Source organism: Phalangium opilio, unplaced genomic scaffold (genome assembly GCF_054372755.1).
Source record: "Phalangium opilio isolate 3A_F unplaced genomic scaffold, DU_Popi_V2 ptg000046l_1, whole genome shotgun sequence".
Taxonomy (NCBI): domain Eukaryota; kingdom Metazoa; phylum Arthropoda; class Arachnida; order Opiliones; family Phalangiidae; genus Phalangium; species Phalangium opilio.
Window position 1 is genome coordinate 3,305,049 of NW_028324169.1, and position 13,719 is coordinate 3,318,767.

Consider the following 13,719-nt stretch of genomic DNA (forward strand, 5'->3'; position numbering starts at 1 on the left):
CTGAATACATATGCTAGTGACGCAGGGTTTGGTGCCCATCTATCCCAAATTCAGGATGATATTGAAGTCCCTTTAGCTTATGCTAGTACTGGACTTAAGGATGCTGAAACTAGATACTCGACTAGCGAGAAAGAATGTTTAGCTATTTGTTGGGCAGTTAAAAAATTTAGACCCTTTTTAGAAGGTCGTAAGTTTACAGTTCTCACTGACCATCAAGCTTTGCAATGGCTGTTCAATATTAGGGAACCAAATTCTCGTCTAGTTAAATGGGCCATGTACCTTCAAAGGTTTGAATTTAACATTAAACACAAGAAAGGAGTAGAGAATGTGGTAGCTGACGCTATATCGAGAGCACCGATAAACCTCTTAAGCATTAATTTTAGCTCATCCCCTTTCTCATCTACTAGTCTACAGGATCCAACTAGTAGTAATACAAGTTCAAATTCTACCAGTAATAGTTCTTCAACCTCCTCTAGCGACTCTATTGAAGGTCAGATACGTCCCCCAGGTCTTCTTCTTTATCGAAGACCTTATCGAAATCAACCTGAGAAAATATATTTACCACCTTGGTTAAGGTTAGAAGCCATGCGATTATTGCATGATCACCCTTTATCTGCTCATAGGGGCAAAGATAAAACCCTGAGCAAAGTAATATTTAGATATTGGTGGCCTACTATAGTAAAAGATGTCCAGGATTACGTTAGAGGTTGTACATTATGCCAACAGTTTAAGGCTAGGAATAGAAAGAAGCCAGGGCTAATGCAACCCTCCGAATTGACAAGTCCTTGGGACCAAATTAGGGGCGACATAATGGGACCTTTCCCTCAAAGTAGACACCATTACAAGTATTTAACAGTCTTCGTCGATCATATGACAAAGTTCGTGGAGATGATTCCACTTAAGACTATTACAGCTAAAATTTGTGTTCAAGCCTTTAAGTCTATTATAACCAGGTGGGGAGCTCCTAAAGCTATTCTTAGTGATGGAGGGGTACAATTTACTTCGAAACTTTGGCTGCAACTTGCAGATCTTTAAGAATAAATCCCAAGTTTACTACCCCCTACACACCTAAGGGAAATCCCACCGAACGAGTTAATCGTGTAATAGGCGAACTTATATCATTTTATGTAGGGAATCACCATGATTCATGGGATGAATCCCTTGACCTTCAATTTGCTATCAATTCTGCACCCCACAAAACCACGGGCAGATCCCCTTTCTTTTTAAATTTAGGGCGGGAGCCACGTCTCCCTTGGAATTTAGAAATTGAAGAACCCATTCAGGACCCTGATGACCCCGGTCGTACTAAAGCTTTAAAAGTTCTTAGGGAACAAATAGAATTCAGTAACGAATTATCTAAACTAGCTAAGGCACATCATTAGAAATACTATGACCTCCGCCATGACCCTCTAGAATTTGAGGTAGGAACTTTAGTATGGATGGAAACCCATCCTTTGTCAAGTACGACAGGCCAAGTTATGAGAAAACTTTGTCCTAAATGGGCAGGTCCCTTCAAAATAGTTTCTAAACATTCCCCCGTTGTCTATGAGTTGGAGAATGCTATCTCAGGACAAAACGTAGGGAAAGTTAACCTTGAACATTTGAAACTCTATTAGACAAATGTAGCTGTCTTCGACGATGCACCCGCTTCACAGTCGGAAGTCGCCGATGATCCTGAGCCAAGCTCTCCTACGGAAGATGGTCATGCATCCCAACCCACGGAGACTTCCTCATCATCATCCTCTTCTATTTCAACGTCACCTTCTCAGGACGATCAGGACTCAGATCAAAAGATCCCTGCAATACCAGATGATTCTCATCGCCCAACTGAATCTGACAGTGAACCGGGCATGGCACTATTTGAAGACCCTCCTCTCCTACTCCGTACTAACCACGATATGAGAGCCTTCCAGTTCATTCATCCCACTAATGATAGTCCGCCTTCTGCGACAGGGGAGGCTTCCCCGTCTGATCATGAAATTTATATACATGAGCATGAAAAATCAGTCGAAGAACCTGAGCTACCCAACTCAACTTCTAGTTTTACAGAAGAGATTCCAACGCCTGAGCAAACTCCTGAAAACCCAGTCGCGGAACCGGAGCCACACCAATCTCCTTCTTCCGGCTTTTCGAAGGAGATTTTGACACCTGAACAGATTTCTCAGTCGCAATCCCAATCGCTACGTCAGTCCGAGAGTTCATCGGCCACATTATCTGAGTCGATGAGGACCCCACGATTAAACAGGGCTACCTTACCCTGTGCCTATATAGAGCCTTTTCGATTGGGATGGCGTAGAGAAGTGTGTAAGCGGGCAACGGTTAGGCCGGGAGGAAATGAAGTCGATATCTATTACCGACCTCCAGACAATAAACGATTAAGGTCACCTTACGAGGTCCAAGTTTACCTCCAAAATAATAAGATCCCGAACCTAACCAGGGAACATTTCTCGTTTGCTTGAGAACCAATCTCAGTTTTCCCGTGGGAGTTTATCACCCAAGCCCCTAAAAGAATTACTAAATCGTATAATGTTCGGTGGCCGAAGTAGAACTAAAACGCCGTCATCAAACGGAAGAGCCAAAGAAAAATAAAACTTTAAAAATTTTGTGATAATACTTGAAACACCTGCAAAAGAGTTTTCTGGGTTCCTCGGGGTAACCCTTAACTTGAAACAACATGTTTGAAATTTTTCTATAATTTTGTATATATAAAAGTTCCTAAAGAAGGGGGGATGTAACATGGCTGCCAGAACTCTTGGAGCTTCCACTCCTTGGTTCTGGCAGGGCATATCTAGCCTCCATGTTACAAGCCACTCCCTCTTCCACAGATGTTATCTAGGATAATTTTAGTTTTTTCAATCAGTTCTGTTTATGATTTCTCCACAGACGGATACTTTGTATACTAGTTCGGTTACGGGTTTATCCTAGGGTTCTAAATCGGTAATTACCATGGTAATTTACACGGTAATTTAACAGGGTAACTGTAATTTACGATTTTCTCGGGTAAATTACGAAAACGGTTATTACCCTGGTAATTACCGTGGTAATTTACGCCGGTAAATTACCACGATGGTAATTTACCACCGAATTTTCATTTCGTTCACTTGGAAAATGGTCTTAAAGCTGCACATTTTGCTCTACCCGCGCATGCACACTAATTTTTCCCATAAGACATGAGTAAGTCATAGAAGGTCGAACGGCAAGCGTGAGAAAAATTTATTATGGAAATGAAATTTGATTTTCTCGTCTATTCTTGTTGTCGAGCTCGTTTGCGTCAGCTGGAAAGCTGTAATTGTTAGAAATTTCAAGCGATGGGCCCATACCGATACCAATATCGGTACCGAAATTTGTCTAAACCGATATATCGGTATCGGTTTAAACTGCTATCGGCCCTGCTCTAGAATTTTGTTCTAAAAACGTGAAATAGCAATAATTCGCAAAATTGGTAAGAAGAAGCAAGTGGATGTTTCTGTTCAAACGTATTTGGAGCTGCAAACATCAAAACTCGGTGTTTAAATAATGTACGATACTATGCTATAAAAATAATAGCTGTGTTCAAGTGATATTTTTCATTATTTAGCTTATAAACGATCAACATAATTTAATTTTTGAATTTACGCCGTAAATTACCATTTTCCAAAATTACTGTTATTTTCGAACCCCAGTTTATCGCTACATCGGTTAACTGAAATAAAATTATTATTGAATTTGGATTAAAACTGGAAGTTGTCCTAATTTATTTTATGGCCCTCGGGAAATTATTCCCTTGAATTAAGTTTATTCTACTGAGGGTTACAGTAGCTTTTCTGTTAATGAAAATTATCGACTTTTCATTTGCAATGAATTTTACTCGACACCTCCAATAATAGCAACGCGAAAGCTAATCTATTTCCAGAAACGTATATACATAATACAGCTTTATCATCGACTACGGTAATGTCCGACTGAGTATTCTCTGGCTCCAACCATTTGAGAAGAGTTATAATTTCGTCAATATCCTTAAATAAACCATTGTTCTTGTGTTTTGAAAGCTGGGTTTCCCACAAGCACAGTACACTAAATTAGATTTAACGCTTTTAACTAAAATCGTGAAAATATGTTCGAATAAATAGTTTGTATGTAATATGTGTATGTATAAATAAATAAACCACTCCGAGTTATCTACCCACTTAAGAGAGTACGATAGCAAAGAGTCCTTCGCGCCAGTGACGCCTGTCACAAGGATGGCGCCGTCTCTTTTGGCGTCAGATTTTTGGTGTGGAAAAACCCAAGAAAAGCATTGACCTTTTGGCACCATGTTGACTTTGTGTTTGGCGGAGAAATTTGAAGGGAAATAACATGACGTGGATGGGGGAATACGTCAAGAAGAACAAGGTCGGCAGGAACGCCATGTTGTTTGTGATTGGCGGGGAAATTTGTAGCTTTGGTCCCATTGAACCGAATTCCCATTCGACAGAAGGGGTTTTTTTTTGGGGTCCCATTCGATCGAACGTAGCCAAAGGTGCGATTTTATTATAGTCCCATTGGACCGAAATTCTATTGAACTGGAAGAAGACATACTGTGTGGTTTTGCATTAAATATATTTTTAATTTCAAAACTTATTATTGTTAAAATAAATGTGAGTTGAAAATGTATTACTGCACTCCTCACCTCACCTACCCTAGCCTAACCTAACCTAACCAAACGTATCCTAACCTAACCTAACCTAACCCAACCCAACCTTGTTTGGAGGTAAAAAGATTATTTATATGAGTATTAAAACAATTTATTAGCAATAATAGAAATATTTTGGAAAAGATGTCAGATAATTAATTGGAGAATATTTTGGAAAAGGTGGCAGCTAATTAATAGGAGAATATTTTGGAAAAGGTGGCAGCTAATTAATAGGAGAATATTTTAGAAAAGGTGGTAGCTAATTAAAAGGAGAATATTTTGGAAAATGTGGCAGCTAATTAGTAGGAGAATGTTTTGGAAAAGGTTGCAGCTAATTAATAGGAGAATGTTTTGGAAAAGGTGGTAGCTAATTAATAGGAGAATATTTTGAAAAAGGTGGGAGCTATTTAATAGGAAAATCTTTTGGAAAAGGTGGCAGCTAATTAATAAGAGAATGTTTTGGAAAAGGTGGTAGCTATTTAATGGGAGAATATTTTGGAAAAGGTGGTAGATAATTAAAAGGAGCATATTTTGGGAAAGGTGTCAACGTTTTATTAGAACCAAACCTAACCTAACCTAACCTAACCTAACCTAAGCTAACCTAACCTAACCTAACCTAACCTAACCTAACCTAACCTAACCTAAGCTAACCTAAGCTAACCTAACCTAACCTAAGCTAACCTAAGCTAACCTAACCTAACCTAAGCTAAGCTAAGCTAACCTAACCTAAGCTAACCTAAGCTATCCTAACCTCACCTAACCTAACCTAACCCACCCGAAACCAAAATATTAAAATTTTAATTTAAAATTTAAAGACATTGATGGAACTACCATTAAGACTGCACTTCATTTTAAGCACAATTTGTTTATTAATTCTATATCTCTCTTGCCTTGAAAGGAATGAAAGTGAGCGTTTTAATTAGTATCACGAAACATTTACTTTTAATATTATTAACATACCTTTCGGAGATTTGAACCAACAACCTATCGCTTCGCAGTCCAACTTCGTATCCACTACACCACCGAATCGCTGACGGCTACAGTGTTTCAAGTTATATTCATGTATTTTTAGGGGCATATTCGGACGATTGGGATTTCGGTCCATCGGGAATATAGCCATTGGGCTGGAAATCTAAAATCATTGCGGGATATTCGGTCGAATGGGATTTCGGTCCATTGGGAATTCGGTTGAAAGGAACGATACCAATTTGTAGGGGAAAAGCCATGACGTGGGTGAGGCAATTAGGATTAAAAAATATTGTCTTTTGGTGTCGTGGTCTGCTTACAAGAAATATTTTAAATGCTAAGCAAAGTTTATATGATCTTATTAAAAAGGATTGAAATGACTGAAAGTTTTTCTAATTCGTGGTAAGTCTAACTTAATCCTTATAATACCCATAAAATATTATAATGCAATTTAAAAAAAAACCTAAATTCATTCTTATCATAATACTCAATCTGAAATGATAAGGGACTTAAACTCTTCATAAAATCTCTCTTATCATAAAACCCTATCTAAAAGGATAAGTGAATTAAACTCAAAAACTTTGTCTCATTTACAGTATAATGAACTGATATGAGAAGCAACCATGCTTATGAAATCATGAAAGTTACTGTATGGATTTTATAGTTCTTTCACATCCATCCCGAGGAAATGAAGGAATGTTTGAACTTAAAAGTATGGACTGACAGTAAATTGAAAATATGCCAATGGCATTTCCTAAGCACAAACCTCGCCCGATGATATGAACAAATGTTTTAACTTCCTAAAAGTATGGATTTACTGTAATTATTAAAGCTGGCAGTCATATTTTCAAAACACAAAAATTTCAAAGCATAGTAACAAAAGATATAACTTATATCCAAATCACAAGCGTTAATTTCTTGGGTGAGCAAGTAAAAGTTCAAATTGATAAGTGCAGATGTATACTAATTTCAGAAATATGGCGGATCGACTTTCTAACTATCTGCGCTTTAGCTCAAGCGTTTAATTCAATTCTAATGTCAACATGATTAGACTATAAAAGACCACCAAAGACTTGAAGATACTTTATTTTGTTTCTGACTACAGATCTGGGACCCTATTCTCCAAAAATCTAAATCCTTTGGACGAATAATTAAATCAAAACATTTGGATCGGTTCCATTAGGACGGGACGCTTAAAACCGTATTCCATAACCCAAATCCAAATCGATATTTGGATCTCTCGCCAAACCTTTATCCAAATCGACATTTGGATCTTCCACCAAACCTTTATCCAAATCAAATGTACGTCACTCCCCTTTCATTATTTTTAACTACGTAATTTTACTTCTTCTTTATTGGTCAATTCTTTTCCGCGCTAACTTTGTCATGACGTAGTTTTTATTTCTTTACTTGTCAATTCTTGTACAATGTGAATTTTTTGTACTGAAAAGTTTTTTAGCTCTTCGATGTGAAAGATTTGTTATTTTTGGGACTCTTACCCATTGGGTCCAAGGGGTCACGTGCGGTACGGTAGCTGCTAGCAACTCCATATAAGGAGCGATTTTTCTCTCCAGCGAGGTTGTGGCGACTTCAAGTTTGCATACCGTAAGCGTGACTCACGGGAAAGTGAAAGGGCGACTACTATAGGCAAGAGAAACCAAAAATAACTCTTGATAAAACTTTTCTTTAAATGGTCAGTATTCTAGAGGGCCGGTAGGCCCTTCTAGATAAGATCCCACACCCTCGCGTAATTTTAAATGAAAATTCACAGATTTTAGCTGATTTTCCCATGGGAATAACATGGGGTTTTTGGTGCTCCAGCACATCGAATCATTTAAAAACTAAAGCGAAGTTACATTTCGGAATACTTTCAAATTAACAAGTAACTACACAAGGTGTGCCTTTTTCAAGTTTCATCAAAATCAATTAAGTCTAAGTTTGTTAATTTAATTAAAAATGGAAGTACCTCAAAAGATAATTTTACAGCAGACGACGCTAATTTTTCATTACTCTACTGTAGACGACACTAATTTGCCATTTCACGCCTTGAAACTTTTACTTGATATTTTTCAATTAATATAACACTATATTTACTAAAACCTTCACTAGCGAGTCTAATTTGTGTTCAATTTTGTGTCTCAGTGTAAATTCTATACTTAAGATACCTTTTTAATTTATATTTTAGATGTAAGTTTCGACCAAGGCTTAAAATACCTTACTTAGGCCATGGATTTTTAATAAAAGCTTACGCTTCATGGATATGTCACTGTAGCCTTCAGTAAGGCATTTGGATTTTAAACACATTTACGTCATAAAAACTCGCGCGAGTGGGGACTGGGGGGGGCTGATGACGTAGAAATTGAGGCAAACCTTTTTCTTTCGGCGCGCGTGCGTGCGCGCTTTTCTAAAAATAATTTCACGCGCGCTATTCAAAATTAAAACTCGATCACGTGAAAAACTTCAACCCCCTCCTAATTTCCCTCAAATTCTACGTCACAAACGCGCGTGCCAGCTGGTACTATTTCAGACGAGGAATAAATGTTGTGCGCGTTTTAAGTTGATTGAAATATCCAGAAAGCGTAATCTTCTATTATAAATCCATGCTTAGGCAGACTATTGAGTGAGTCTATGCAATGGGTGATTGTAAAAGCATGGAAGAAGAAGGGTGTAAAAGCTTGAAGGATAGATGGGGAGGTCCTAATTTGCCAATAGATTTTTTACAAACTTTTTTTACAAACTTGCCAATACTCGTTGTAACTTACCCCTCGAAAATTTTGTAAAATCTTATACTAATTTGCCCATAATTTTTTTCATTTTTTTACAAACTTGCTAATAGAATTTTAAAAAATAACAAATAATAAGTGGAAATCACAAAGGTCAAAGGCTATGTGACCACTTACCCACCGTCGTCTGCTTAGAACTACAGCTTATGAAGAAGCCGAGGATGTAATTCCCCAGAGAAATTAAAGAAGTACATCGTAATTGCTTGGCTTTTAATCGAAATAATGTAGAATAACAGTGTAAAGTTAACAATTATACAAATTGCTAAAAAATCTTCGCATTATTTTTCAGTTTCTAAGACTTTTACGCGTAAATTCTTTGACAAAGGAGTTTTCCTCCATGGAAAAGGTACTAATTAGTCTCTAAATTTAATTAAATATTATAACTTAGTATAATTTACGTTTTCAAAGGATTTAATGCTGAAAAAGAAACGAAAATTGAATTTGCCACTACTTTCAATTTTTACAAACTTTTCAAAAAATGAGTTTTCCTCCATGAAAACGGTAACAATTAGTCTCTAAAATTAATTAAGTATTATTACTAATTATTATTTACCGTTTTCATAGGAGTTTATGGGAAAAAAGACAAAAACTGAATTTGCCACTACTTTTAAAAACAACTCCAGAAACGAGTTTTCCTCCATGGAAATTGTACCAATTAGTCTCTAAAATTAATTAAATATTATTACTAATTATTATTTACCGTTTTCATAGGATTTCATTTGAAAAAAGACAAAAATTGAATTTGCCACTACTTTTAAAAACAACTCCAGAAACGAGTTTTCCTCCATGGAAATGGTACCAATTAGTCTCTAAAATTAATTAAATATTATTACTAATTATTATTTACCGTTTTCATAGGATTTCATTTGAAAAAAGACAAAAATTGAATTTGCCACTACTTTTAAAAACAACTCCAGAAACGAGTTTTCCTCCATGGAAATGGTACCAATTAGTCTCTAAAATTAATTAAATATTATTACTAATTATTATTTTCCGTTTTCATAGGATTTCATTTGAAAAAAGACAAAAATTGAATTTGCCACTACTTTTAAAAACAACTCCAGAAACGAGTTTTCCTCCATGGAAATGGTACCAATTAGTCTCTAAAATTAATTAAAAATTATTACTAATTATATTATTATTACCTATGAAGTAAAGGTTGCACTGCAATTTCCCTCTTCGTACTTTAGAATTTGAAACGTCACCACCCCTTTCTACATTGCTGGCGTTACTTGTACACCGGTAACGTATTACGCATAATCATTTTAGCACGCGTAAATACCATTTCGGAAAACACACAGTGGCGAGGCCACCATTGGGTATTCTCCCTCGCACCAAGGGTCACCTCCAGACGGTAACAAAGTTGACTACAGGCAGGAGGCTAGTCAACTTTCACTGCCTATAGCGGTGCTTCTAGGCGATAGAGAGGACCTTAATGGCGGCATCACACCTGTGTTTTAATTCTCTGTATGTAATTTCCAAAATGGTCTACTCTCTTACAAATGTACACCGATTGGACTGAGTGATCGGTCCTTCAGGCGCTAGCGAGTGTCAAGCCACAACAATAATCATTCTTGTACACGAACGTTTTATAGTTTTAGGTTATTATGGTTGGCGGGCAAGTCCGGAGAGTCATGTACCGTTCACTAATGTCACGTGAAAAGGTTTCGACCTATATGTTAATATTTGCTGGGTGTATTGCGTCGGCTCAGATAACCCAAGACACTGGAACCACTGGTGATTGTAAAATTTTATATATTGGGGAAATGGAGGAAGGGGGGGGGGTTAAGTTAAGTGTGACCTTCTTCGTTTAACTGGTAATGAATGGAGATGAATATAACAAGCCATTGGAACTGAAACGTATTTCTTTTTATGCAATCTTTACCCTTACCTTTGGTTATATACCGATATCATATTTGTCCAGTGTTACAGATAGCTACCTACTAAATAAAACCACACAGGATAAACGATGTTGCTTTGTCTTAAATAGACGACATTAGTTATTTAGTTTATTAACTAGTCTGAACAAAATAAATTTAAATTATCATGTTTTTTTTGAACATCAGTCTTCTTAGCAACTTACAGATTTAAACTTTTTTGGGTGCAAATTTGAAAATTTGTCAAGCCAGTAGAGAGCTGCATGGAAACGGTAAATTTCCCTTTACCGCGGTAACCATGGAAAACCGTGGGAATGGATGGTTTTTCTAGTAATATCACATATTCGGATCGGGAATGGATGGAAAACAACCAATATGGAATGGAAGTGGGTAAATTGATATACATTTTAGTTTGGAAATGGTTGGTAAGTGGATGCAACCTATTTTCTATGGAAGATCCTAAAATAGAGTAATGTCAGTTCTACGTATGCAAACGTCATACCCTTCTATCTCTTAGCTCAGTGTCATCCCCCCTACCAGGCGCGTACAGTATCCCCTCTTACAAAAGCGCGCCTAGAGGGAGGGATACACAGTCTACTCGCCTCTCTACCGACACTACTCTATTCTAAAAAGACTTAAAAAGGTTTTTGCCACTGAGCTCTCTGCCTTTGACTGTATTAGACGATATATGGCAATATAATATAGGTGCCTCTACTACTCATCTCACTTAGTTTGTTGTAGCCTAGCTGGCTAAGCTAACAGTACCGTCTTCCAGCTCATCCTCCTATTATTTTAGCACACAAGATTCACGGCTATTGTGCTGTCAATCAGTCCATTGTAAGTTTTCGCGCTAAATTCTCGGAATAAATATTTTGGGAAGTGATTCATGGTACTTGGCGACGGGCGAGCAGGAGTCCCTCAGTCCAGTCAGATTTTAGTACAGTTGTTCAGCCCCCTTATTTTTACTAAAATTCCCGATGAAGAACCTGTATTTCGGTGGTAATTCTGGGCCAAACCAAGACGCTCAAGGGTTATATTCTTTCGAACACTATGGTAGGGTAATGGTTTTTTGCCATTGTTCATTTCGGTAATGGTTGGAAATGCAATAACGTTTCTTAATAGGGAATGGGAATGGTTGGTATTTGGAAACTACGGATCGGTAACGGATGGGGAGGTTGATGAAAAATATGGGTGGAATTGGTAAACAAAAATATGAACAAAAATGGTATGGAAATGGTAACGTTTGAAACTGAAAAATAGCTCTCTACAAGCCAGCAACAATTAAACCTATGTCCGTCAAGGTGCTTACACGAAATCCCTTCAAAATAATTAATTTCATGATAAAATGTTTTCGGAAAATGTAATTGTTCTTGAAAAAGCGTAGATATGTAATTTTTTCAATTAATTTAGAGGGAAAAGATCGATTAACAGTAAAATCAGTTGATTGAATTTAATATTTTTAAGGATTAAATGGATAAAAATAACTAAAAAAAATAGCAATATCTGAAACTTCAGCCAATTGATAAACCTCACACATATCGTTTGTTTTTTCGGCCTTGGTCCAAACCAAGACGTTTTTTTATAATATCTGTCACTTCAGTCTTAATGTAATTAAATTTTGAATAATTTTGTTAGCTCTACCGTCATACATTTTGGGTTGAAAGAAGAACTTATGTATCGTTAATTACATTTAACTTATATAAAAAACATAGATTTCGATAAGCATATTATTTGTACTTTATTTAAGATAAAGTTTAAAAATTACAATATTTAAAATATAGAATAAAAATGTTTATTTGTTTCGTACACTCTATACATATACAGTGTGGTCGAGATCAGACCAACACCATCCTTTATGTACAACCCCCAATACTGCCAACGGCTGATTTTCATACTAAATTATACAGCGTGTAAAGAAATGTCTGGAATTCATGATTATTATATGCTAGTGACAAGTTACAAAAAGAATACTGGAGAATATGCCTGAGCACAACAAAATATTTTAAAGCACAGTCCTACGATTGGTCTTAGAACGTGGGCCTCAAATTAAAACTTAACTGTTTGGTAAACACATCAACGAAAATGTTCGACGTTTCTACCATTGTGGTTGAGGCAGACGACTGTCCATGTCTTGCAATACATTTGCAAGCAGTAAACTCATGACGCCTGGTAAGACTAATGGTATTGCCGTCTTAGGTAATCCTCGTCCGTTATGGCATGATGTAAGGGGTATGATAATGTCGGTAGTGATGCCATTGTAAACTGGCACAAACAGTAGAAAGGCTTAGTGCAACTTCTTGTTCCACCGCTCTATTATTACTTATTAGCACGAATTGGCTTCAAAACGTGCTACGATGTCAAAATCTCTATCCTCATTACAGACTTTACAGTCTCTTCTACATTCACGATCTTGCACTACCGAAATCACGAAGGTGCTCGCCAATGTCGGCAAAGGTGCTTCGCACCGGATGTTGTCGGTGTGGAAACAGTTCGGCATAAAGCACTGCCTTTAGTTGAACGTTACTGCGACCTTCACCCAAAATAAACATCATGTCCAATTTGTCCTGGTTTGAATAGGTTGGCATTTTGCTAGGAAACGAAACTAACTACTATAATTCTACTACTTAGCTGCTACACTGAAGACCCTGTATATCAAAAGGGACCGGAAGTACCTCAAAGTTTTCAAAGATTGCCAGATTGAGCGGGTCATGGGGTTTATAGTTGTGAAGGTTGCTTTGACTTTCGACACGTGACACCGCGGTATGTTTTTGGTGCTTCAATGTCCTCTCCCGATAGTCCCAACCAATTACCATCCTGGTTTTTCGGCTCAGTGTTGCGGTATTGCCGTTCCCATTAGAAATACAAGGTCTGTATTGTTAAGGCTTAGAAATACGTGGTCTTATAAACTGGTCCTCAGGATTAGTGACCCCTAACGTCTATAAAAAATAAACTGGTCCTTAGGACCAGTGACTCTTACCATAATATTCTTTCTACTGGTCCCATTGTAAAGTTTTTTGTTGATATATATAGGCGCTAGCCCACTTGCGAGAAGGTTCAAGGTAGTTTGACCATAAATGATAGGTTTGACTAAATTGACTCTGCGAGACTTCAAAATTCCAATCGTGCCGAGACTGCCGACTGCCGCGTAGTTTTAAATCTAACTTAATACCACTACCAAAACCTGGTACCACTTGGCAAGCCCTTCATTTGGGTCTAAACTCTAGAGTGATACGGTTTATTGTGTTTGAAAGAGAAAAGTTAAGAGTAGAAATTGGAAGAAAGCTTGAATTTTTAAACTGGTCCCGCCTCAATTCCCATCAAAAAACTTAATTATTAATTTTTTCAATTAAAAAACTGGTCCAAGCAATTAATAAACTGGTTTTGGACCAGTGGACGTGTGCTATTTCTAAGTCTGGTAGTGTTAAAATTGTAACAATACTCC

The 13,719-nt window shown here is 37.1% G+C and overlaps 1 long non-coding RNA gene across 1 annotated transcript; it reads left to right on the top strand.

Annotated features, from left to right (window-relative positions):
• The first annotated feature begins 8,963 nt into the window (after window positions 1-8,963).
• Window positions 8,964-9,498, top strand: LOC149676361 (uncharacterized). The gene is made up of 4 exons (XR_016366744.1): window positions 8,964-9,048; window positions 9,112-9,195; window positions 9,259-9,342; window positions 9,406-9,498. It is a non-coding gene; the product is annotated as an uncharacterized LOC149676361 (long non-coding RNA).
• The last annotated feature ends 4,221 nt before the right edge of the window (window positions 9,499-13,719 follow it).